The sequence below is a fragment of the Ornithorhynchus anatinus genome, chromosome 4, assembly GCF_004115215.2.
Source record: "Ornithorhynchus anatinus isolate Pmale09 chromosome 4, mOrnAna1.pri.v4, whole genome shotgun sequence".
NCBI classification, from domain to species: Eukaryota; Metazoa; Chordata; class Mammalia; order Monotremata; family Ornithorhynchidae; genus Ornithorhynchus; species Ornithorhynchus anatinus.
Genome location: NC_041731.1, coordinates 34,445,949 through 34,473,368, shown reverse-complemented (window position 1 = coordinate 34,473,368; position 27,420 = coordinate 34,445,949). Strand labels below are relative to the sequence as shown.

The window sequence follows — 27,420 nt, the reverse complement described above, 5'->3', positions numbered from 1 at the left end:
TTACCGCAAAGCCCCACAGAGAAAATTACGGATGTTTGCCTCTATTTTTCTCCCCTTGTCTCGACAACTGTAGATATTTTGTTTTCCTTCGTTCTCTTTTGGGTGGGGGGGGTTGGGAAGATGGAAGGGGGGGCTCGGACGGGCGGGGAGGGGGCATGGAGCTCTGCGAGCGAGAGCTCAGCTCAGTCCGTTCCCCGCTCCCCACGCTGACACACCAAATTGGCCTTTTTTTGTCGGCTTTGACAACGTCCTCTTGTCTTCCCGTCACTCTCCACAGCCTCCCTGTGACCTTCGTTTCCTCCTTTCTTTCGCCCTCCGACCTTTAGCTCCATCTTTTTCCTCTTGGTACCTTCGCTCTTCATCTTCCTCCTTCCTCCATCTCTTTTTCTGTGCTCTTCCCCCCGACCATCCTCTGTCTCTCCTCTTCTTTCTCCCCCATTCCTACAGTAGTGGCCTTTTCTGGGCACCACTTCTCAGTGAGAAAACACCTCCTTTCCCTTTTCCTGGCTCCCTTGTTATTTCCAAACCCCGCAATAGCTACTCTGCACAGGGTGGCTTCAAAGTGCCCATTTTTCAACATTTTTATTTGGTTCCTGTTTGTCATCTTCAGAATTAGCGCACCGGGGAGCCGGGTCCAACGGAGACATCCTGCGGTATCACGCCTCTCCGTCTCCTTCGGATCAAATTGGAGAGAAATTCGTTATTTATTTGCCACGGGGCCTTAATGCATTCAGCTTGAGGAGAGCTTTGCATCTGGTTTTCCCTCTCCAGAAGCTGAGTTCCCACTGTCAGGAAACGAGGCAGAGCTCCAGCTCTGGGCAACTGAGTCTTCGACCCAGTGAGCCAGACTAAGCCAGCGTGGCCTAGTGAAAAGAGGCCTGGGCTGGGGGTCAGATGATCCAGGAACCACTTCCAAATCTGCCACTGACCTGCCGGGTGACTCCGGGCAAGTCACTTAACCTCTCCGAGCCCCTCCATTCAATCATTTTATTGAGCTCCTACTGTGTGCGGACCGCTGTACTGATCACTCGGGAGAGTACAGTGTAACAGAATCGGTAGATATGTTCCCTGCCCAAAGTAAGCTTAGAGTCTAGAAGATGAATCTGTAGTCATCTGTAAATTGGAAGTAAGATACCTGCTCGGATTATCGGATCGGATTATTTTATGGTTAACCCAGTGCTTAGCGTAGCACTTGGTACACAGTAAGAGCTAAATAACTGTGATAATTGTTGAAAAATGTGATTTAGTCTCAGAGCACCTACTAGAGCATAGACTCCTTGTGGGCAGAAAATGTTGCACTTTCCCAAGCACTTAATACAGGTGATTGCATCCGGGAGGGGCTCAGTAAAGACCATTATTAAGCAGGAGAAGAGAAGAAGCAAGAGAAGCAGCGTGACTCGGTGGAAAGAGCCCGGGCTTGGGATTCAGAGGTCGCGTGTTCTAATCCCGCCTCTGCCACTTGCCAGCTGTGTGACTTTGGGCAAGTCACCTTACTTCTCTGGGCCTCAGTTACCTCATCTGTAAAATGGGGATGAAGACCGTGAGCCCCACGTGGGACATCCTAAGCCTGTGATTAGACTGTAAGCCCGTCAAACGGCAGGGACTGTCTCTATCTGTTGCCGACTTGCTCATTCCAAGCGCTTAGTACAGTGCTCTGCACATAGTACAGCGCTCAATAAATACTATTGAAAAATACTATTGAATGAACATCCTGATTACCTTGTATCCCCCCCCTCCCGGTGCTTAGAACAGCGCTGGGCACATAGTAGGCACTTAAATACCATCATTATTATTATTATTTTTAAGCTCATTGTGGACAGGGAATTGTCTGCTGTATTATTTTGTCCTCTCCAAAGGACTTAGTACATTGTTCTGCAAACTCTAAGCACCCAGTAAATACGGTTAACTGACTAGATCTCATTAGGACCCAAAGTTTTTAGGCCAACGTTCCTTATTTTCTCTTTAGTTTCCCCTCCTTCCTGTCCCAGAGCAAAAAACCTCCTCGATGTCAGTGTCCATCTCCAAGTCTCTGCTCTCGACCTTTGCCCTCGCTTGCCACTGTCCCAAGAAACTGCCCACTTCTACTTCTGTCCCTAGAGCCAAGCAGTGACTCTTGATTCCCCAGATTCTGGCCTCAGGTGTTAGCCTGACAAATCCCAACCCCAGCTCAAACTTGGATCTTTGACGTCCCGCATGGGAGCTCAATCCACACTGGGGAAATGCTGGGGTTGAGAATGAGGCAAAGGTGCCAGGAGAGCAGGAAGCCCATAAAATCCCATCTGCTCCAGAAAACTTTCTCTGACTAACCTGTTGTCATCTCCCCACCCTAATCCCCCTCCCTCTCTATTTCCCAGGAAACTGGGACTGTACCCCCTACTTATTCTCCCCGACTCCACCCTCAGAGCTCTTCTGTACATATCCTTCCACTCTGTGCTTCCCCTATCTGTAACTCATTTTATTATCTGTCTCACCCACTAAACATCTTGAGGGTCCAGGTTCCCCCATACTGCCTTCTGTCAACGGATGAGGACCACGTCTGCTGCCAGGAAATGACAGTGTTCACCGAAGAGGGAGTGATACGGGGTGGCGGAAAAACTACTTGCTTTAAATTATTGATTATAAACAATGTATTCAAGTACGTAGACAATGTATTTTGCTGTCTGTCTCCCCCTTTTAGACTGCGAGCCCGTTGTTGGGCAGGGATTGTCTCTGTCGCCGAACTGTACATTCCAAGCGCTTAGTACAGTGCTTTGCACACAGTAAGTGCTCAATAAATTGAATGAATGAGGGCGGAGATTGTGTCTAACTCATTCATTTGTTCAATAGTATTTGAGCGCTTACTATGTGCAGAGCACTGTAGAGAAGCAGCGTGGCTCAGTGGAAAGAGCACGGGCTTTGGAGTCAGAGGTCATGGGTTCAAATCCCGGCTCGGCCATTTGTCAGCTGTGTGACTTTGGGCAAGTCACTTAACTTCTCGGTGCCTCAGGTACCTCATCTGTAAAATGGGGATTAAGACTGTGAGCCTCTCGTGGGACAACCTGATTCCCTTGTGTCTACCCCAGCGTTTAGAACAGTGCTCGGCACATAGTAAGCGCTTAACAAATACCAACGTTATTATCATTACTAAGCACTTGGAATGTACTATTCGGCAACAGAAAGAGACAATCCCTGCCCAAAGACGGGCTCACAGTCTAAACGGGGGAGACAGCAAAGCAAAACAGAACAAAACAAAAACAAGACAACATGATCAAGATAAATAGAATCAAGGAGATACACACCTTATTAACAAAATAAATAGGGTAATAAATAATATATACAAATGAGCACAGTGCTAAGGGGAGGGGAAGGGGGAAGAGCCGGGGGGGGGGTTGGGGTGGGAGGGCGGGGAACTCTATTGTACTCTCCCAAGTGCTTAACACAATCAGTGGTATTTATTGAGCTCTTACTATGTGAAGAGCACTATATACAGTACAACAGAATTAGCAGACGTGTTCTCTGTCCGTAATGAGTTTACAGTCTAGAGTGATCTTTACACAGTAAGCACTCAGTGAATACCATTGATTAATTGATTAGGGAGCTTTTTTTTTAATTTGTTAATCACTTACTATGTGCCAGACACTGTACTAAGCGCTGGGGTAAATACAAGCTAATCAGGTTGGTCACAGTCCCTGTCCCACATGGGGCTCCGGTCTTAATCCCCATTTTGCAGTTGGTAGTGTATGTGGAGGGGGAGGGAGTTCTGGGCCAGGGAAGGGATGTGAGAAATTGGTCAGTGGCGAGATAGATGAGCTTGGGGCACAGTGAACAAGCTGGCATTAGAGAAGCAGATTGTGCAGCCTGGGATTTTGTAGATTAGTGAGGTGAGGCAAGATGGGGCGAGCTGATTGTGCTTTAAAGCTAATGATAAGGAGTTTCTGTTTGATGTGGCTGCGGATGGGCAGCCACTGGAGGTTCTTGAGGAGTTTTTGTTGAAAAATGATCCGTGCAGCAGAGTGAAGTATGTACCAGGCAGTGGGCAACTTTTCCTCCTTGACCAAGGGCTGACCTTTTTTTAAGCATTTGTTGAACACTTAATATGTGCCAGGCTCTGAACTAAGCTCTGGGGTAGATATAAGTTAATCAGGTTGGACACAGTCCATGTCCCATTTGGGGCTCATAGCATTAATCCCCATTTTACAGATGAGGTAACAGAGGCACTGATAAGTGATTTGCTCAAGGTCTCACAGCAGACAAGTGGGAAGCTGGGATTAGAACCCAGTTCCTTCTGCCATGCACTATCCATTAGGCAATCTGCTTCCCTTGGCACCAAAGCTGGGTTAGAGAAAGAGGGATTTATTTGGGAGACCAAGTGGATGGTGGGGGAAATGGAGAGGGAGGAGGAACGAAGTGCAGGAAGGGGAAGAAAGAGTGCTGTACTTTTAAAGAAAGGAATAGAAGGTGAGGAGGAAGACAACGACAAGAAGGAGGAGCAAGAGGAGGTAGAGAAGTGAAAGGGGGAAGAGCATAATGAGGAGGAGGAGGAACAAGAGGAAGAGAACTAGAAAGAAATGGAGAAATAGGAGGAGGAAGAGGAGGAAGAGAAGTGACAGGGGGAAGATCATAATGAGGAGGAGGAACAAGGAAGGAGGAACAAGTAGAAAAGTGGAGGGATAGGAGAAGAAGCAGAAGGAGGAGGAGGAGGAAGAGGAAGAGAAGTGTAAGGGGGAAGAATATGAGGAGGAGGAATAAGCGGAGACATAGAAAGAAGTTGGGGGATAGGAGGAGGAGCAGAAGGAGAAGGAGGAAGAAAAGAAGTATAAGGGGAAAGAGCAGAATGAGGAGGAGGAGGAAGAACAAAAGGAGGAGAAGTAGAAAGAAGTGGAGGGATAGGAGGAAGAGCAGAAAGAGGAGGAGGAAGATGAGGAAGAGAAGTGTAAGGGGCAGGAGCAGAATGAGGAGGAGGAACAAGGGGTGGAGAAGTAGAAAGAAGTGGAGGGATAGGAGGAAGAGCAGAAGGAGGAGGAAGATGAGGAAGAGAAGTGTAAGGGGCAGGAGCAGAATGAGGAGGAGGAACAAGGGGTGGAGAAGTAGAAAGAAGTGGAGGGATTGGAGGAGGAGCAGAAGGAGGAGGAGGAAGAGGAAGAGAAGTGTAAGGGGGAAGAGCATGATGAGGAGGAACAAGAGGAGGAGAAGAAGTGGAGGGATTGGGGGGGGGGGGAGGAAGAGGAAGACAAAGAAGAGGAGGAAGAAAAGGCAAAATTGGCCCAGAAGGTAGAGCTGCTATTTAAGTGCTGTTGAGAAGAGAGAAGGAGGAATTATAGCATAGATGAAAAAGTCCTGACAGCTGCCATTTGCTGTGTCTAGTCTCTCCTAATGGAGTTCTAATGTAGTGGGGTCTTCTTTGACAGTTGAGCTCAGAGATAGCAGGGTGCGTGTGTGTGTGTATATGTGTGTGTGTGCGTGCGTGAGACAGATGGGACACTCCAGCACCAAACCTGTAATCCTTTGATTTCTGCTGGGGCTGGATGCACTTAACCTCTTCTTCCCCAAACTGGACAGGTCCGGTCTCCCGGGAAGGAAGGGAGCTCTAAAGAGTTTAGGTGTTAGGTTAGGAATTGGAAGAGAGGGGTGGGGGGAGATGCAGTAAACCATTTCTCTCCCCAGGGATGCTCTTGGCCATATCTGGGTCCGGAGAAAGGGCAGGTGGGGGAGAGGGCCAGAGAGCTGCCCTCGTCTGGCCACTTCACCCCGAGAGCCAGGGTTGGCCAGATGGGGCCTCGTCTCAAAGGACGGGGCCAGCAGGCGTCTGGCAGATTTTCAGAACCAACAGGAGAGAGGTGAAAAATCGGTCCTTACCAAACTGGCCACCTGATCTCACTCCTCCCCTTTCTTCATGACACTCTCCCATGGTCAATAAGTTCCCCAAGACTCCATCTGAAGGAACTGAAGTCCTTCAATCTGGAACCAGCCTCGACCTTCTCGAGGGATTCATCTTGGGGACACTTCCAAATCCTTCGCAAAAATCACATCTCTCTCAGCTGGGGAAACTGAGATCCAGAGTGGGCGAGTGGTACATTTCTGACTCACAAATCCCGGAATCCAGAGCGGGCTTTTTTTTTCTATGATACTTCTTAAGCACTTACTATGTGCCGTGGTAGGGTAGATTGAAGGTAATCAGGTTGACACAGTCCCTGTCCCACACGGGGCTCGCAGTCTTACTCTCCGTTTTCCAGATGAGCTGAGGCCCAGAGAAGTGAAGCGACTTCACACAGCAGACGAGTGCAGAGCCGAGATTAGAACCCAGGTCTTTCTGCCTCCCCCAAGCCCTGTGCTCTACCCACTAGGTCATGCTGCTTTTCCTAGAAATCAGGGCTCCTTCCCAAGCTCTTCCCACACACTACTCCTAAGTCTGTCCCTTCGGCTAAGCTTCCTCCATTAACAGTTCTTTCTGGTCTCCCTTTCTGGAAATGCCCAACAACTCCCCTCCTCTCATCTCAGGACCAGCCTTTCCTGCTGAATTCATCGGGAGCGAGGAGCCGAGGCAGACGTCGTCAGAGCTTTTCCTGGAGGTTCCCATTTTGGATGTCAGCAGCTCTCCGATAGGAGAGCCTCGTGATTGCAAACAGAACTGGAAGTTGTTATCCTGAGAACATGCACGTAGATGCACTCAACCTAAACCTAATCGTAAATCATAATTGTAGTATTCAGCGTGACGCAGTGGAAAGAGCCCGGGCTGGGGAGTCAGAGGTCATGGGTTCTAATCCCAGCTCCGCCGCTTGCCAGCTGGGTGACCTTGGGCAAGACGCTTCACTTCTCTGTGCCTCAGCGACTTCAGCTGTAAAATGGGGATTAAAACTGTGAGTCCCACGGGGGGCAACCCGATCACCTTGTATCCCCCCACCAGCGCTTAGAACAGTGCTTGGCACATAGTAAGCGCTTAACAAATACCAAAATTATTATTTAAGTGTCTACTCTGTGCCAAGCACTGTACTGTGGGCTGCGGTGGTTGAGAGATAATGAGGTCAGACACAGTTCCCAGTCCCTCATGAGGCTCACAGCCTAAGTGGGAGGGAGAAGAGGTATTAAATCTCTGTTTTACAGTCGGGGAAACTGAGGCACCGAGAACTTAAGTGACTCCCCCAAGGTCAAGTCAGGATTAGAACCCAGGTCCTCCGACTCCCGGGCCTGAGCTCTTTTCACTGCAGTCCATGCTGCTTCCTGTGGCACACACATTTAGGCGCCCACGTAACCCAAACATTCATTCATTCAATAGTATTTACTGAGCGCTTACTATGTGCAGACCACTGTACTAAGCACTTGGAATGTACAATTCGGCAACAGATAGAGACAGTCCCTGCCCAATGACGGGCTCACAGTCTAATCGTGCGGGTGCAGGAGCAGGCCTACACGAAAAACACCTTCTCACACAGATCTATGCACAGCTGGGCACCATTTCCGCCCGCATCCCCTCTTTTCCCCGCCACGTAGTCCTGCTTTCTGAATTTCTCATCTTTATTCCAGTCCAGTCACCTCCAGGGCCGGGTAAGCACCGTTCAGTCCTTCATTCGTATTGATGGAGGGCTTACCGTGCGCGAAGCGCTGTACTAAGCGCGTGTTCCCTTTCCTGGCCCTCTGAATCTGGCTGCAAGCTGGAGCTGGAGTGTGGGGTTCGCTCCCCCGTCCAGGGGATTGGACCGATGTGCCAAAATAAGGCGACTTGCTCCAAGGAGGCAGCCCCGAAACCAGCAGGCCCCGGCTCCGTCGCCAGGCTGAAGGCTCTCGTGTGGGCTGCCCTCTCGTGGTCGCCTCGGTGGAGGGAGGGCTCTAGGAAATCGCCGGGGGTCCCCAGGAGCTTCTACCCACTTAATAGGGGGAAGGAAATGAGGATGGTATCTATTAAGCGCCTACTATGTGCACCTACTATGTGCCAAGCACCGTTCTGAGCCCTGGGATAGATAGAAGGTAATCTGGTTGTCCCACGTGGGGCTCACAGCCTTCACCCCCCACTTTACAGACGAGGTACCTGAGGCACAGAGAAGTGGCTTGCCCAAGGTCACACAGCGGACAGGTGGAGCCGGGATTAGAACCCGCGTCCTCCGCCTCCCAGGGCTGTGGTCTTTCCATTAAGCCGTGCAAAGGCAAGGCAAGCTAGGAGCTGCCGGGCCTGCAACGGTTGGCGTGGTCCCTGGTGATGGGCTCAGGTCAGAGCATCTCCTCGCCCCCTCCCCTCATCCCAAATCTTTTTTTAATGGTATTTGTTAAGTGCTTACCACGTGCTGTTCTACGCACACGGCTAGATACAAGATAGTCAGGTTGGGCACGGTCCCTGCCCCTCATGGGGCTCCACAGTCTTAATCCCCATTTTACAGATAAGGGAACTGAGGCACAGAGAAGTGAAGAGACTTGCCCAAGGTCACACAGCAGACAAGTGATGGAGGTGGGACTAGAACCCAGGTCCTTCTGACTCCCAGGCCCGTGCTCCATCCACTTGACCTCACTGCTTCAAATCTTGTCGGGCCCAGGGAGTAGCCCAGCAGGTGCCGCATCTGGGAGAGGGCAGAGGGTCAGGGGTCACCAGGGGAGCCCAGCTGGGCTGGTGGGAAGCAGATGAGGAGGGAGGGAGGGAGTGTGGAGGAAGATTGGTCAGGTGAAGGAGCATGGCACAGGGTGGGAGACAGAAGGACCTGAGTTCCAGTCCCACCTCCACGACTTGTCTGCTGTATGACCTTGGACAAGTCACTTCACTTCTCTGTGCCTCAGTTGCCTCATTTGTCAAATGGGTTTTAAGACCGTGACCTCCATGTGAGCCAGGGACTGTATCCAACCCGATCAGCTTCTATCTACCCCAGCGCCTAGAACTGTGTTTGACACCTAGTAAGCGCGGAACAGATATGATTATTATTTCTCCGCGGAGCTCTGCCTGGTTTCCCTGGACTTCCTTTAGGTGCATCCGGCTAGGGGAGGCTGTGAAAGTCTCCTTGAGCTGGCCCAGCGGGAAAGAAGCAGGATGCTGAGATGTGGGACTCCCTTTCCCACTCGCGGAGCTCCAAGGCGAACTGGGAAAACGCAGCCCAGATGGGTCGGCAGATGGACTGGTAAAGGCATCTCTCATCCAGTTTTAGCAGGCTGTGGGTGGCACCTCCAGGCTCCGTGCCGGCGGAACCAGGGGCACACAGGTGCCCGGGAGGTGGCCGAGAAGACCTGGCTGCTGTTTTCCAGAGAGCTCCTGGCCCTCGCCCAAATTTCAGTAGCTCCAGAGAGACTGAAGGAAATTCTTTATTGAACCATGGTCTGAATTTCTCATGTCCTCAAACCATTTGCTCAGTTCCTTCCTGATTCCAGGGAAGCTGAATTTGTTTTTCAATAAAAGGAGTATAACTCTGTGTGTGTGTTTGAGAGAGAGAGAGAGAGAGAGAGATCCTCATCATCAGTGCCATTTATTGACCACCACTGAACGATAAGCACTATACTAAGCGCTTGGAAGAGAACATTAGCAAGATGCATGTTCCCCGCCCTCAAGCTTACAGTCTAATGGGAGAGACAGCGAAAAATTATTTATAGAGTGAAAGCCTGAGGAAGAACAAGGATAAGTAGGAAACACAAGGATAAGTATGAAGAAGTAAAAATACCAAGATGAAACAAATTAATTGAACAGATAAATGTAAGAATAAATAAAAACTGCTTTTGCAAACGAGCGCTGAGGATAGCATTCAAGTTTGTACGTGCCGAGGGTGGCCGTTGGTCCGAAGAAGCTGAGGGGGTTTGTGAATTAACTAGGGATTTCTTGGAGTAGGTGAGATTTTTAGAAGGGGTTTAAAGATGGGGAGAGCTGTGGTCCGGTGGATTTGGAGGCAAGGGAATTCTAGGATTGCGGCGGTCAGCATGAGCTAGGGATCGGGGATGGGAGAGTGAGCTAGGGTTATAGGGAGAGCTTAGAAGTGGGTGAAGAGAGTGACGTGTAAGATGGAGAGTTGGGTGTCAGCTGCTTGCGTATATTGGCATAGTGGATAGAATACGGGCCTGGAAGCCAGAAAGTCATGGATTCTAATTCTGGTTCTGCCACTTGTCTGCTGTGTGGCCTTGAGCAAGTCACTTTGCTTCTCTGTGTCTCAATTACCTCATCTGTAAAATGGGGATTGAGACGGTGAGCCCAACGTGGGCCAGGGACTGTGTCCATCCAATTTGCTTCTATTCACCCCAGCGCTTAAAATAGTGCCTGGCACATAGTAAGCGCTTAAATACCACAATCCAAGCGCTTAGTACAGTGCTCTGCACATAGTAAGCGCTCAATAAATACTATTGAATTATTATTATGTGTGCGGGTAGAGTGACGATGAGTGTGCATACAGAAAGCACTTGGAACTGAGACAATCACCAAGAAAGTTAGGGAATTACCTCAAACAGTGCTTCGTTCATTCAATCGTACTTATTGAGCGCTTACTGTGTTTCAGAACACTGTACTAAACACTTGGGAGAAGACAATATAGCAATAAACACACATTCCCTACCCACAACGAGCTTCCAGTGCTCCAAGTAGCTTGTGCTGGCCTGAACTTGGCCCCATTATAAGGAAGAAATCCCAGAGTGTGCAACCCGGACCTAACCTAGTAGGAAGTAATACAATTTCCTACTTATTTTCGGGTTTCCTGCTTACCCTTCTTCCTCAGGCTTTCACTCTCTAGAAATAATTTTTCACCTTCTCTCCCATTATATTGTAAATCTGAGGGTGCGGAACATGCATCTTGCTAATGTTCTCTTCCAAGAGCTTAGTATAGTGCTTAGCATTCAGTGATGGTCAGTAACAGGGTGGCAAATGGAAGCTGGGGGTCAGGGGTGGAGAAGGGAGAAAAGGGGGTCAGGGGTGGAGAAGGGAGAAAAGGGGCAGTGCTTTCACCCCCAACCTCTGCTATGCCTTTGTTGGTCAGCATTCCCAGCCCCACCTCTCCCATTTTCCTTCATCCCAAGTCTCTGGGTTGCGTGTCTGGCATTTTCCAGTAACCAGCAGGCTGCCCATTTGCCCCCACCCTGAAACCCTGCTCACTCACACCCTGGCCATCACCCCTCCCCTCCCCCAGTAATGTGCTCTCCTCAGGGGCAACAGGGGTAGGGCAGTGGGGAAGGGTAGGGGTGGTGAGAGGGGGGAAGAAAAGAGGGGACGGAAGAGGATGTGGGAGGCAGTGAGGAGGTGGAAGGGCCTGGTGGGGAGTGACTGTTAGCACACTAACTAGAGGCTTTTTTTAAGCTCTGGTCCCCAGAGTTTGCAATTTCAGGTGCATTTCTTGTATCTCATCAGATTTCATACAAGAACACCTGCCCCTCCCTCCTTATACACTTAGGAAGATTTTCCCTGACCATATATTTGTCCTTCTCAACTTAGGCTGAAGCCTAGTTTTTCCCTTTCACTCATTTCAATAGATCACTCAATCAGTTAATGGCATTTACTGAGTGCTTACTATATATAGAGCACCGTATTAAGCACTTGGGAGAGTACAGTTCATCCTATCCCCACACAAAGAGGAAACCCCTCCTGGCTGCGCTGTCCCACTCTAGACCGCAACCTCATTGTGGGCAGGGAATGTGTCCGTTTACTGTTACATTGTACACAGCGCTTCGTACAGTGCTCTGCACAACATAAGCGCTCAATAAATACCATCGACCGACTGATCGCCCCCCCAGTCGGGGACTCTCAGGGGGTTTGTTTGGCAGTTATCACTCTAACCTTTCCAGCCCCAGGACCTAGTCTTCTCCACTGCCCCAGTACACAGTGGATTTAAGAGCTTTCCACCGGGGCCTAGTAGGATTTGGAGCCAGATCTGAGATTAGACCTTAAACCCAAAGATATCACTTCTTTCTCTAAACCGAAATGAAAGCTTCCAGCTCTGTCAGGGGCTCTACCTCTAGCTGTCACCACTGTCATCAAAACTTTGGACTCAGACCACTATTCTTTATTAAGTGCCGTCGAGTCATTTCCGATTCATAGCGACTCTATGGATATACTTTGTCCAGAACGTCCCGTCCTCTGCCATAATCCACAACCTTTCTAAAGGGTTCTTCCGTTATCGTTTTTGTGGTCTCTATCCATCTAGCTGCCCGTCTGTCTCTTCCACGTTTTCCCTGGACCTTTCCTAGCGTCAGCGCCTTTTCCGGAGAATTAGCCCTCCTGATTTTGTGTCCAAAATATGCTAATCTAAGTAGAGTCATTTGGCCTTCCAAAGACCACTTTGGTTTAAATTTGCTCCAAAATCCATTTGTTTCTTTTTCGGGCAATCCTATTGGCTCCTTATAAATCAGTTCAGAAGAGAAGCAGTGTGGCCTAGTGGAAAAATCACAGACCTGGGAGGCAGAGGGTTTCTAATCCCAATTTAGCCACTTGCCTGCTGTGACCTTGGGCGAGTCACTTAACTTCTCTGGGCCTCAGTTTCCTCATCTATAAAATGAGGATTCAATCCTTCTCCCTCCTACTTGGTCTGTGAGCCCCGTGACAGGGGCTGCATTCGATCCACACAAACTTTATCCCAGTGTTTAGCACATAGTAAGTGCTTATCAAATAGCAAGACTATCATTAATATAGCAAGACTATCATTAATACAAGCCAAGAAACCAAAGGGGCAGTTGAACACCTTATATGTTCCATTCCCAACCGTACATAGAAGTCCACTCTCAGAGCACCCGTAAAATGAATCGGAACAAAGCCCAGTTGGACCCGGCTTTCTACCGAGCTTCTGAGCAGGCGGATACTTGGAGAAGGGCCAGTTATTTCCCGGGACTTTTCTCCTGTTCTATCCTGCCCCAATATAAACCTTGCAATGATACAGAACAGCTTGGTCCTTAGAGAAATTCTCCCAGCCCCGCGAGTCAAGGGACTCCAGGCCTGGAGGAGGAAAATCAAGTCAGTAAGGTCACTGATGTTTTTAGTATAAGACTCTGCAGAGCCAACGTTCATGGGGAAAGCTAATTTTGTAACTGCGGCATCAATTTGGGGTGGGGGAAAGTGCATCTACCCTTCCTGTCCCCAGCTGGGGGACACCTAGGCGAACATAAAGTGCAAAATGAGAAAATCAGAGTCCCTGAGCCAGCAGATACTTGGTACAATTAGCCAACAAGTGGCTGTTTTGTGGGGGATTGTTGCTGATGTGTTTTAAGTGGCTTTTTGAGTGGGAAATGTTAGGTACTAGAGAGATTGACAGACAAAGGGAAAGAGTGCATTAGGTTTTATTGGTCTGTTTTGCACACATCTGACATCACTCTATTAAGCAAGTTCTGCCGGGCTTTTAGGAAAATGAAAAAAGGAGAGGGACACACGCACACACACAACATCCAAACAGCCAAGTGGAATCGTAATGGTAGAGCATTGAAACAAACTGTGGCAAACAGATGGGACCCATTCCGTTGTGAACAGAGCCCGGAGGGGGAGGGTTAAAAAAAAAAGTCTTCAAATAAAATATAATAACTGAATTAGCAAACCATTGTACTGGGAAAATGATGATGTGCCTTGCTTTTCCCTTAATGGCTACCTAGCTGCGAGAGAATAAAACCTTTTCTAACCACTAAACTGTCCAAGGACAAAAGTCACCGATAAACAGCAAAGGGATCTGGAGGAAAGAAAAAAAAGGGAAAACAGAGACACTGAGGAAAGCCTTACTCACTCTCTACTGCTGCTGCTTTGCTGGAAGTTTGGTTAAAAACCCAGGGTGGTGGAGGTGACAGACTGCATTAGAGCCAGGGAGGTGAGGAAAGAAGGGGGAAAGGAGATGGATTTGTGTCTTTGTCATCCCAACCTCGGGCCCCAGCCAAGCACATTAACAGTCTCCCCTTGGCCAGCTCCATTCATTCATTCATATTTATTGAGTGCTTACTGTATGCAAAGCACTGTACTAAGTGCTTTGCAGGCCCTAGCTCTCCTCCCCCCAGCCCCACTGCCCCCCTTCCTTGGTGAGGAGAGGGCAGGAAAGAGGGGTTGGTTGAGTTTTCCCGTGCTGCTGGGGAGAGGCAGGGCAGAGACGTATTAAAATGTATCCGAACCCGGATACATTCCTGCCTCTAGACTGTGAACTCGTTGTGGGCTGGGAATGTATCTGTTTATTGTTGTATTGTACTCTCCAAGCACTCACTACAGTGCTCTGCACAGAGTAAGCACTCAATAAATACGATCGAATGAACCCCCTTAAAACAGAGACCTCTGGGTTCCCAGCTCTCCTGCTGAAATCCCACCCTCCTAACTTTCTCTCCCGCCAACAGGCTCATGCCCAATTGTGGCCCGGGAGAGGCCTGAACAGGGTCTTACATCCCAGGCTGAAATCTCCTCCAAAGAGCAGTTTGGGGACTGTCGCCAGTCCTGGCTGCCCTGAAAATACCTTTGAGGAAGGGATCAAACCTTTTGAATGAAAGGCTACGAGGGGAGCATGGGTGGATGGAAAACTTCATCACACTTCTTGCCTCACTCTCTCTCACTGCTGGGGTGGGCCTGGAAGGGGAAGAACCAAGAGGAGCTGGTTCTGAAGTCACACACCCTATCTATATGCCGGCAGCCCTAATCAGCTAGAGTCAAACGGAGATGAGGAAGTCATACCCAGACCTTAGCACCTTCACCAAGACACTCCCACCTCTTCAACCCTCACTTCACCTTCCCCACCCCAACCTCCTCACTCCTCCCTTCACTCTCCCATCTCCTCACCCCACTTCACCCTTCTCCACACCATTTCCTTACCTCCCACATTATTCCTCCCACTTCTCACTTTACTGTCCTCACCCTTACTCCCTCACTCCCTCCACTTCACCCTCCCCATCCCACTTTACTCTCTCCACCCCTAATCTCTTCCCCCATCCACCTCCTCTCCCCTCACTTCACCCGCCCCTTTCCTCCTTGCCCCCAACTTTCTCTCCCCTCACTTCACTCTCCCCACCTTCCACTCCTCACCCCTCGCTATGCCCTTCCCAATTTGGACCAGCATAATTTATGTGCCTAAAGCTGCACTTAGTGTCCTGGGGTATTGATTTCCCACTTTGAGCTCACTAAAACAGCCCGAATGGTTGGAACGAAGGGATTACAGTTTCCTCTCTATTTAACATCCTCAACAGATGAATTGCTGCTTTCATTGAACAAAGGTTAACACAATGGGGTGTTTTTCCCCCCTTCACCGGCTCACACTTCTTGTGACTCAGAACAAACCAGCCGCCTTCCAGATATTGGAACTAGTTCAGCTCCAAGGGGCAGAAATGAAGTGGTTCACCTTAGATGTCCAGCTCTCAAAGGGCAAGGACCATGCCCATGGACAGAGCTCATCATGGTGCCAGGCACTGATAGGTACACCCCCTTTCGACGCTGCTGCTGATGGTGGTAAGCAACACAAGAAAGTAACTTCTGGCCCTGGACCATGACCTGGGCAAATTCAGGAGATAGAGCAGTGTGGCCTACTGAGTAGAGCTCAGGCTTGGGAGTCAGAAGGACCTGGGTTCTAAACCTGGCTCTGCCACTTGCCTGCTGTAGGACCTTGGGCACTTAACTTCTCTGTGCCTCAGTTTCCTCATCTGTAAAATGGGAATTAAGACTGTGAGCCTCATGTGGGACCCGGATTGCTTCCGACCTGATTATCTTGCATCTACCCTCTTGCTCAGTACAGTGTCTGTCACATAGTAAGCGCTTACCAAACACCATAAAAAAAATACAACATTACTTTTTCTAGGCCCAGTGCTCCTGGGAAAGGAGAGGGATGTTCTCAATAAACCACTGATTGACAAGGTTCTTGGAAACTTCAAGGAGCATTTGAATCCAGAGAGTCAACCTGACTTTGGCCCTCAGCGATCACCCCTCCTGACCAGGGAGACAAGGTAAAGCTACTTTAGCACAAGACCCAAAATCAGAATGATTCAAAATCAGGGAAGAAGGGTTAGTGTCACACAGAATGACATTATCAAGTCCCTGATTTGGGGTCTTGAGCTCGCTTCACTGCCAGCTCTGAGACTGGAGATAGACACTTGGAAGAACTTCCCGACTCTTCAGGTGTGAGACACTGAGACACGCTCCCAAGGGAGATGATGGCATCCCTCCGCTGGAGATGTCTTAAAGAGCAGGAAGGATTTGCAAGAAGATCTGTTTCAAGAGAGCGGGGTGGGCTAGGTGGCCTCTCCATGTCCCACATAATCTTAGATTTCAATGAAACCATGGAGATGATATCGCTTTGTTATGTGTAGCCCAATCCTCTCTGATGGAGGCTGAAGACACATGGATTCTTTGACTGATAAGTAGGTCAGGTCATTAGAAAATAGGGAGACTCTCCCTGAGGGCTAGATCTTTGCTTAGGGTTTAGAAAGAAAAGGAGAGAGGGAGGGATGGGGGAAGAAGAGAGAAAGAGAGCAAGAGTGAGACAGAGAGATGGGGATGGAAAGAGGAGGAAAGATATAGGGAGGCGAGAGAAAAACAGAGACAGGGAAGTAAGCGCTTAACAAATACCAGCATCATCATCAGGGAAGAGGAGACAGAGAAAGAAAAGGGGAAGAGGAGAGAAATAAAGAGGAATGGGGAAGGTGAGAGAGACGGGGAAGAAGAAAGAGTAAGAAAGAGAGAGATGGGAAAGGAGAGGAAAAAGAGAAATAGGGAAAGAGAGAAAGATTGGGAAGGAGCTAGAGAAAGATGGGGAAGGAGAGAAAGAAAGATGGGGAGAGAGATAAAGAGATTGGGAAGGAGAGAGAGAGAGATGGGGAAGGAGAGAGCGAAAGAGAGAGATGGAGAGAGAAAGAAAGAGATGAGAAGGATGGGGAAGGGGAGAGAGAAAGGAAAAGAAAAAATGGAAAAGGAGAGAGAGAAATAAAGAGAGATGGGGAGGAAAGAGAAAAGGAGAGAGAAGGAGAAGAAGAGAGGGGAGAAAGATGGGAAGAAGACAGATGGGGGAAGGAGAGAAAGAGAAGGGGAAGGAGAGAGAGAGCTGGGGGAAGGAGAGAGAGCTGGGGGAAGGAGAGAGAGGTGAGGAAGGAGTGGGGAGGGAGAGTGAGAAAGAGAAGAGAAAGATGGAGGAGTGAGACAGCAAGAAAGAGAGATAGGGAAAGGAGAGAGAGAGAGAGATGGGGGAAGGCGAAAGGGATGAAGGGGAGACAGAAAGGAAGGGAAAAGGGAGGAATGAGGGAAGAAGAGAGAAGGAGAGAGAGGGGGAAGCCCCTCCCCAGGGCAGTGTGAGGAGATTTCCCATGGCTAGGGCCTGGAGTACAAACCCTGAAGCACTGGTTTGAAACCAGTGGGGGGAGTGTGGTGGGATTTGTGTGGTCCCTGGTCGGTCCACCCTCCCCAGAACACATCCGCAAGGGCTAATTTTTATGGAGGTATTGATTAAGCTAAACCAGGGAGATGCATTATATCTCCTCCCGAGGTCAGGAGTTCGGCAGCCCAGCTGGTAAGTCGCCCGATGACTGTGTTCTAAAGCCAACCCATCCCCAGGCCCTCTTTGCAGGCGTGGGGTGTGTAGGGAGAGCCTGCTGAAGTTCGATATGACTCCAGGGGGCTGAAGCCAGGGGGCTTTTGCAGAGGGAGGGCTAAACAAATCGATGGGGCACCGCCGTGACACGGTGACCTCCCGGCTGCCTTGAAAACATGTTTTCACCGTATCACAGTAACTCTGGATCTGATCAACCCAGGGGATGGGTGGAGTTGGAGCAGAAACAGGGAAAGGCAGAGACGGAAACAGAATCAGGAGAGACAGAGAGAGTCAGGGATAGAGAGGGGGCAGAGACAGAGGCGGGAGATATCTAGGGGTAGTGTCAGGGAGAGCTGATCCAGATTGAACCCAATAGAGCAGCAGCCCAAACCCCCAGGGGGAACAGGGAACTCACCTTCTCCTTAGGTTTTGGGGCCCAGGGGTGGGTGTCTTTCAGGTTGGGGGTCTTCTGGGACTGGCGGAACTCCCCAGCCCTGGGTCAGATCTGCCTTGACCCCAAACTAGGGGGACCATTTCTTTGATTTTCATTTATTCATTCGTTCTTTCAATCATATTTATTGAGCACTTGATGTCTGCAGGGCACTGTATTGAGTGCTTGGGAGACTACAGCAGTAAACAGATACGTTCCCTTCCCCACATCTGCCCCTTGTCCACTACAGGATCGGCAGGCCCGGACACCTTTACATCTGGTACTCGACAGGGGACAAACTGAGAACTGAACAGTTCGTTGTAAACCGGGGATCCGCCACCCTAATCAAGGGGACCTGTTAGAGAAGCTATTTAGGTTGGGGTGGATTTCCCCAAAATGTTCTCCATGGCATCATTATGTCACGCTGTGTGCTCGGTGAAACACACGACAATAATGCAACAAGGCATCCAGATTCGGTCTAAAAGTGCTGGCAGTTGGCCACTTAAGTACCGGCCTCGGCAGGCCGGTGACCATCCAGCTATCTAGCAACCAAACATCTCTCGGCCGGGGCAAGTGTAGGCAGGACCATGGGCTGATTGAGGGTAAAGAGGAGTTGGGAAGGAAAATGACTGGGAGTGAGGCTATAGAACCTTGAACCCCTCCAAGGGGGTCCTCCACAAGGGGAGTCCTCCAGATGACTATTTCTCTCCTCCATGGCTTGGGGGCTTTGGATTTCATTGCTAGTTGAGGGGTTGAGTGACCAGTGAGTAAATCAATCAACCAGAATCCATCCTATGAATTCCTTCCCTGGGAGAGAAAGAAGAGCAAAAGAGAAACAGAGTGGCCTAGTGGAAAGAGCACTGGTCTGGGAGTCACAAGACCTGGATTCCGATCCTGACTCTGCTTACTGTATGACCTTGGGCAAGTCACTTCACCTCTCTGTGCTTCAGGTTCCTCAACTGTAAAATGGGGGTTAAATCCTACTCCTGCCTATTTGGACTGTGAGCCCCATGTGGGACAGGAACCTGATAAACTTGTATTTACCCCCGTACTTAGAACGATGCTTGACACATAGTAAGCATTTAATAAATATCTTTTAAAAAAATAAAAGTGAGAAGGGAAGGCTACCTCGGGGCTGAGGAAGCTTTCAGGGCCCTGTTGAATGGAAGCTTGAAGGTGTAGGAGGAAGCTCTTTTTTTTTTAACTGGTACTTGTTACCATTTAGTACCGACATTGTACTTAAGCGCTGGGATATTTTGCAAATTGATCGGATTGGACACAGTTTCTGTCTCACAAAGGGCTCACAGTCTTAATACCCATTTTACAGATGAGGGGAAAAAGGCACAGATAAATTAAGTGACTGGCTAAAGGTCACACAGCAGAGAGGTGGCCGACCTGGGATTAGAACCCATTTGACAACCAGGCCCAAGCTCTTTTCATGAGGTCATGCTGCTTCAGCTCCCAACTCTTTGACCAAGTTGTCTACACCCACTGCTTCCCCTTCCTCTCCTCCAATTCTCTCCTTGATCCCCTCCAATGTGGTTTCCGCCCCCTTACTCCTCAGAAACTGTCCTCTCAAAGGTCACCGGTGATTTTCTCTCTTGCCAAATCCATTCCTATCTCCACCCATTTTAATCCTCATTAACCTCTCAGCTGCATTCGACACTGTGGACAACCCCTTCTTGAATCATTATCACCACTGTCCCTCCCTGGCTCCTTCTCGATCTCTTTTTCAGGCTCTTCCTCTGCCTCCCATCCCCTATGGGAGTCCCTCAAAGCTCAGATCTGAGTGCCCTCCTATCTCCATCTACACCCACTCCCTCGGCGAACTCATTCACTCCCAGGGCTTCAATCACCATCTCTAGGCAGACTATTCCCAAATCTACATCTGCAGACTTGACCTTTCTCCTCTGCACTCTCCCAATTCCTCCTGCCTTCGGGACATCTCTTCCCAGACGTTCTGCATACACCTCAAACTAAATATGTCCAAAACAGAACTCCTTATCTTCCCATCAAGTCCTGCCCTTTACCTCTCTTTCCCATCAATGTAGACAATAACAGTAACCTCCTTATCTCACGAGTTCGTGACCTAGGAAATATTCTTGACTCGTCTCTCTCATTTATCCCACATATTCCATCTGTCATCAAATCCTGGCAGAACAACCTTTATAACATCACTAAAATCCTCTCTTTCCCCTCCATCCAAACTGCTACTGTGCCGATCCAAGCACTTATACTATCCCACCTTGACTACTACAACTGTCTCCTCACTGACCTCTCCGCCTCCTGTCTCTCCCCACTCCAGTCCACGCTTTACTCTTCTGCCTGGACCATTTTTCTACAAAACGTTCAGTCCATGTTTCTCCACTCCTCAAGGACCTCCAGTAGATACTTAGTATTAGCCTTTCCCTAGGGAGACTTAGGGCAAGACGGATATAGCCTCCCTTGAAAAACGCTCCTCGGAAATTTGCTCGCCATAAAGATCCCAGCCCTCGAGCCCTGAGGGATGAGGCTTTTAGGGCCCCAAGTTTGGGGCTCTGACTCTGGTCCTGGACCCAGAGCAAGGAAGGCTACTCCTCCCCCGGTGGTCTCGGTCTGCCCATCTGTGAAATGGGGGAAAACCCTTCCACTCACTTAGCAATCTCATCGAGTGCCCAGCTCCCAGCACATTGCCAATACACCCCAGGAACCTGTCAAGGCGCCGACTTCCTGGGCATCTCTTAATTATTCTTTTTCAGAGCACATAAAAGATAATTTAAAAACATTTTCCCTGCTTTCTCTCTTCTTTGTAATTAGGCAGAATGATCAGCAGCGCTTTCCTCTTGTACTGGAGTTTTCCTCTCCTCGAGTGCCTGTTTCTTTGCGGTGACTTAATAACACTTAATGGGCTTTTTACAGGGGCTTTAACACTTCATTGAAGAAGGTGGCAGGAGGCAGAGTCTGGAAGGGTGACAGGTTTCTGCAGTGTCCGGACAGCAAGGAACCTAATTGAGGAACAGGCAGAAAATAGCAGCCTCAGAGAGGCCGAGGAGAAAGGCCCTGCGGCTTTCTCATTCCCAGTTTCCCAAAGACCTGGGCACACGTGAGCCACCGGAAAATACCATCTCTGTGGCCCCTGGTGAGTCTGGATATGAGGAAAAAGGTCTGACTGTTAGAGAGTCAATTCCAAAGAGGGCTCCGTGGGTTGCTTGTTTTAGGGAAGTTGGGAGAATGACTAAATAATAGGACCAGAGAAGAATAAAGGAAATACTCTTTGTTGCAAACTTGCAAAAAGTCACTATCTGGCTCACCCAAGCCTAGTGGAGACAAATTCATGGTAAGGATTGATTCTACTTCTATCTGTAAGTTCCTTGCAACAAGGAACAGCACCTTCTATTTCTGTAGTATGTTTATGCATTCAATAGTATTTATTGAGCACTCAGTATGTGCAGAGCACTGTACTAAGAGCTTGGAGTGTACAATTCATCAACAGATAGAGACTATCCCTGCCCGATAAAGGGCTCACAGTCTAAACGACAGGCTCGCTTATGTTCCCGGCGCAACATGGTGTAGTCGATAGAGCCCGGGTTTAGGAGTCAGAAAGTCATGGGTTCTAATTCCAGCTCTGCCATGTGTCTGCTGTGTGACCTTGGGCAAGTCACTCCCGGTTACCTCATCTGTAAAATGGGGATTGAGACTGTGAGCCTTATGTGGGACAGGGACTGTGTCCAACCTGATTTGCTCATATCCGCCCCCCGCAGTGCTTCGTACAGTGCCTGGCACGTAGTAAGTGCTTAACACATACCATAATAATAGTAATAATAGTAGAGTACCACGCACACTATAGGTGCAAGTGAATACTGGAGATGATGTGAATGGGTAGACTAACTCCATTGTACTTTCCCAAGCACTTAGTACAGCACTCTGCACACAGTAAGTGTTCAAAAGTGAAGCAGTGTGGCCTAGTGGATCAAGCACGGGCCTGGCAGTCAGTAAGGACAAGTGTTCTAATCCCAGCTCCACCACTTCTGTGTGTGACCTTGGAAAAGTCACTTCACTTCTCTGTGCCTCAGTTACTTCATCAGTAAACAGGGATTATTAATTAAGGTGTTTATTAAGTGCTTACTATGTAGTATTTGTTAAGGATTTACTATCTGCCAAACACTGTACTAAGTGCTGGAGCACTGTATTAAGCTGTGTGTCAAGAACTATTCTAAGTGCTGGGGTAGATACAAGCTAATCAGATTGGACACTGTCCTTGTCCCACACGGGGCTCACAGTCTTAATCCCCATTTTACAGATGAGGGAACCAAGGTACAGAGAAGCAAAGTGACTTGTTCAAGGTCACCTAATAGACAAGTGGCTGAGTTGGGATTAAAATCCAGGTCCTTCTGACTCCCAGGCCCGTGCTCTATCCACTGGCCATAGTGTGAGCCTCTTGTGGGACATGGACCGTGTCCAATCTGATTAGTTTGTATCTAGTCCAGCACTTAGTACAGTGCCTGGCGCATAGTAAGTGTTTAACAAATACCACAAAAATAAATAAATACCACTGATAGATTGATACTCACTATACACTCTCATGCTGAGGGCAGGCTGCTTGGTATGGAGGGTAAGCCCCTGGGAAGTCTTCATTCCAGAGCTAGGACTGATTTCCAACTTAATTTAGAGAGGAATGGCATTATGCATCCCATCAGGAATCTAGCTCGAAGGTGAAAGGATCCTCCTTTAAAGCAGCTACACAAGGAAAAATGGGTCTGTTTCTGGAGCCTGCTTCCTTCTCCACTTCTGCATCCACCCACCTCTGATGGCCACTTTCTCATCATAGACAGAAAAGAGGACCTTCCATCTCGGGACATGGAACTGGAATGCTTAGTAGAGTGCTTTGCACACTGTAAGCGCTTAATAAATACAGTTGAATGAATGAATGAATGAACCTGGCCGTGAGAACATCACATTGTCCCTGAAAGAGGCTGGGCATTGCCAGCTGGCAACTCCCCTGCGACTGTGCACAGAAATTCTATCAGCTGGATTCTATACAGCTGGCAAGAGAAAAGCATCACGATGCCAACAGATGGGAATACCTCCAGGGCCGCAGAGTTCATCCTAAAGTGCTGCCAGGACCGTGCTGAGGGGGGCTGCAGGTGTGTCGTGAGGAAGGGGAGTGCGGAGGGGAGGAGCTGTGGGTAAGGGAGGAAGGACCCTTTTAAAATGAGTAAAAGCTGCTTGAGGGTAAGGATTGTCTCATTTGGTTATTTTCCTGCACTCTCCTAGCACCGAGTGGGCACTTGCCTACCTCCCCAAGGGTTTGAGGAAGCAGCAAACATGATATTCCTATGACTTCAGGCATCCCCTCTTCCCAACTTTGAAAATGTTTTAAGGAGCTCCATTTTCTCCTTGTATTGAGCGCCAGAGGGATGGGTCTTGGCCGCTAGCCAGTCCTGGCAAAACTCCTGGCTGAGCAGGCAAACATTAGTGACTCCAGGTGCGAAAGCATACCTTCTGAGTGTCTTCAGCTGGATTCCGTTGCCTGCCCCTGCTCCTGGAACTAGGCTAGCCTTCCTCTACAGTCTTCAGCTTCTCCTTTCTTCCCTGATGTGGGGGCCATGGGGCAGTGCTTGGCACATAATAAGCGCTTAACAATTACCACAATTATTATATCCCTTGGTTGGTCATGTCTCAGGAGGTTTGCAACCTGGGGTATGCCTGAAGAGTAAGTTTTGGAAAGTTGGAATAGCAATCAGTACTGAACATAAGTATTTCTAAGTCAATTCCCAATTTTGACCAAGTTCTCAGTAGTTCCAGGCATAATAATAATGTTGGTATTTAAGCACTTACTATGTGCAGAGCACTGTTCTAAGCGCTGGGGTAGACACAGGGGAATCAGGTTGCCCCACGTGGGGCTCACAGTCTTAATCCCCATTTTACAGATGATGTAACTGAGGCACAGAGAAGTGAAGTGACTTGCCCACAGTCACGCAGCTGACAAGTGGCAGAGCTGGGATTCGAACCCATGACCTCTGACTCCCAAGCCCGGGCTCTTTCCACTGAGCCACGCTGCTTCTCTAACTCTGCTTGTCTCACTTGGTTATTTTCCTGCAGTGACTAGTGCATATGACAATTTTGACAAGTTTCATAGTTCATAGTTTTTTCCTAGATCCCTATAAACTTGTGGTTAATAAATACCATCTCTCACTTTTATATTTCTCTATACCCACATGATCCTCATGTAAACAAATATGTCTAATTTCAGGGTAGTAGCCACTACTATCTAGTTACCTTTGAAAAGAACCCTACCTAATGGCTTAAATAATGACATCACAATCTTTTATCTACTGCATATGCAGCACTTCAATCATCTTTACTGAACACTTACTGTGTGCAGAGTACTGTACTAAGCGCTTGGAAGAGTACAATAAAATTTCAGACATTCTCTGCCCACAATGAGTTTACAATCTAGAGGGGGAGATAGTCATTAATATAAATAAATAAATAAATTACAGGTATTTACATAAGCGCTGTCAGGCTGGGAGGGGGCAGAATGTGTACTTGCAAACCCCATTAGATTGCAAACTCCTTGATGACAGGGTTTGCCTCAAATGATTTTTGAATATTTCATAATGCCTAGGCAATGCTCACCAAAAAGATTGCCCTCAATAAATGCTGTTGAAGCTGATGATAAAGATATCTAACTCCCCACTGAGGTAGCAGATTTTTTGTGTGTGAAATAACTGAGCAGTATTTCATCTGTTTTTTAATCCATAACTTTGCTCAGTCGAATTGTCTTTTTCCTCAGTTAGATATCGCCATCTATTGCATGCACATTTGACCTATTTTAATGGCTGAGTTTAAATCCAGTTTACTTTTCTTATTTCCTTTCTTTTCCTATATTTCCTATTTTTTTTCCTTCCACAGATCACCATCTTATCTATAAGGAAGGAATCCACTAGAGTTCTAGACTTGCAAGTTAGAGTTCATTTCTTCAGTGCTGTTAGATAGCAAAGTCTTCATCTTCTGTCTGCCGTCCTAACAGTAAATTTAAACCATTCCATTATCTCATGGATCTTTGGCAAATATTTCTTCCCTGATTAAGCCCTCTTTCCTCTAACTCCCTCTCAATCATATTTACTGAGTGCTGTGTGCAGAACACCACACTAAGTGCTTGGGAGAGTGTGCTGTGTAGTGAACACTGTACTGAGTGCTCATGAACTCCTTGAGGTCAGGGAGCGTGCACTGTACTTTTCCCAAGTGCTTAGTATGGAGCTCTGCACAAAATAAGTGCTCAATTAATGCTATCGATTGATCAACTGATGAACTGGGAGAGTATTTCCCCTCCTCTACACACATTCACTGAGTCCTAAAAGTCATGGTTACTGGAACCAAAGAGGGCAGGAATCTAAATGTGGAAGAGCCATTAGGTGAAGACTTTAGCGATTTGAGGTCATAATGTTACCTGCCTGCAAAACCAGTCTCCTCTCCCCGTATCCTAATGGGGCTAGGGGCGGATGAGGAGCCACACAAAGACCTGGGTCACTGACCACTGACCAGATGGGGTTCCAGCAGAGCTCTTGGGTTAGACCTCTTGTCTTCTTGTTGGCAGTGGGCTCTGACTGTCTATTCCCTCAGGGCAGCCTTTTGTCATAAGCAAAACTCCTTTAAATAAGGCCAGGCTGTTCCCTGGCTCTCCCTGCCCCCATCCGCTTGGCCTCCCTCTTCCCAACAGTGTATCCCAGGGTTAGATATAATGCTGTCTTTCAAACCTCTGAGGGCTGACTTTGGGAAACTCCCAAGGAGAAGCCAGAGCGATTCTTGTTAAATGTTTAGACAAAGCCACCTTGTTAAGGGGTTTTACAAAGAAAATGATATTCTCATTACCCTGAAAAACATTCCATTAGAGGTCCCGGACAAGAAAAGGGAAGATTTCTTCCTGATTCTCATTTTGTGCCTGAAGACAGAAGCCTGGATTGAGGGGTGGGGCCCGGTGAGGGAAAATATAAGTGAGAGGCCTTACCTTTGGGCTGGCGATTGGCTCAGAACAGCTCAGAGGATGCAAGCACCAGAAATGACTTCTAGATGGGATTCCATGGAAGGAAGAGATGCTGGAAACCCATGGGAGAAGAAGAAACAACCATCCATGGAGATTTCCATTCAAAATGGACAGTTTAGACAACCAGGGGGTGGGAGGCGGAGGCTTGGACGAGTTAACTTCTTGAAAGCTCTTCCTGTGTCAGAATTCTATAATTATCAACACATGGGAGCCACGGCTCCAGAATCCCACAGAGTTTCCACCTGAGAGGGAGCTCAGTTCCTTTCACTAGAGTGGGTGTGGGAACGAAACTAAACAACGAATTTCTTATGCTGCTTTGACCACCGGATCCCCTCCCCTGAAGTTTGATGAGGTGAAAAGGGAGGTGGGACAGAGTTGAGGGTCTCTATCGCTTCTGGAAGATGGAGATGCTAAGACCTCTTTGAAGGGAATGACTTTCCCAGCTGGAAAATCCTCCTCCTTCTTCTCCCATTTCTCCTTCTCCTCCCGCTCCCCTTCCTCCTGCCTGTCCTGTGAGTACTTCCTGCCCAACACCTGGCTGTGGAAAGCCAGAACGAGAGGTAGGCCTGGAGAAAGTTGAGTCCCAAATTCGATACAGCTGATCCTCTCAGTTCTCTTAGGTCTTTCAAAAGGCACGATTAAAAACAAAGCAGGGAATGGACCTTCACAAGAACTCCCTCTGCACCCGACCCTTTTAGGCTTGACTTTCCAAATCTAATGCATGACTCTCGTGGCTCTCCAGACCATTGAACGACCGCAATGGTGCACTGGTCCCAGGCCCTTTGGTTCTTCGAGCTCCCCTCAGCCCCTCCGGGAGGGGTCTCGGTCCCCTAGAGCCTCTCTCGGACCCGAGGAGATGACTCAAGGGCCTATGACATCCATCTTCATAAATGGAGATCCGGCAGGGGCCGGGAGCGGCCCTGGACAGGCTCTTCACCAGTGAAGATGAATGTCATGAGAAGTCATAAGAGATCAGGGACCGTGTTGGGTGGGGTGGCATGAGTGTGTAATATAAATAAATCATAAGTGCAGATAAACAGCCGGGGGCCTGGAATACACAGGGCTATCATTCCATCAAGGTTTTCTAGTGATATCATAAACCCCCAGACAGGAGTCAAGTCACCCCCTGACCCCCAGATGGAAATTCCTTCTGTTCCAAGTCACATGTTTATGTTTTTTTAATTGAACGGGTTCGACTGTTTCTGTTGGCCCTGCCGTCTGCTTTCTCGGATCCTTGAGGCTAATATTGTTCATTCTGTGGCAGTAATAGTGCTAATAGTGTCTTTTCCTTCACTCATCTTTCATCCACAGATCTGGGAATACCGTTTAGGACTATTTTAGGGAAAATCATCCCATCCCTTGAGCAGTGAGGGAAGAGGGTGCTATGATTACTGACTGCAGCCCCTCCTGATGCGAATTCAAGATAATGATAAGAATCACGTACTATTTGATAAGCACTTACTATGTGCGTAGCACCGTACTGAGCACTGAAGCAAATACAGTGCCATCAGATTGGGCACAGGTCGTTTTGCAAATGGGGCTCACGGTCAGAGAGAGCAGGGAGAACGGATATTTTATCT

At 48.5% G+C, this 27,420-nt stretch overlaps 1 long non-coding RNA gene across 1 annotated transcript; it reads right to left on the bottom strand.

Moving 5' to 3' along the window:
- Positions 1–26,394, bottom strand: LOC114811308. The gene is made up of 2 exons (XR_003758986.2): positions 25,805–26,394; positions 1–673 (listed from the first exon to the last, which is right to left on the bottom strand). It is a non-coding gene; the product is annotated as an uncharacterized LOC114811308 (long non-coding RNA).
- Positions 26,395–27,420: the final 1,026 nt, after the last annotated feature.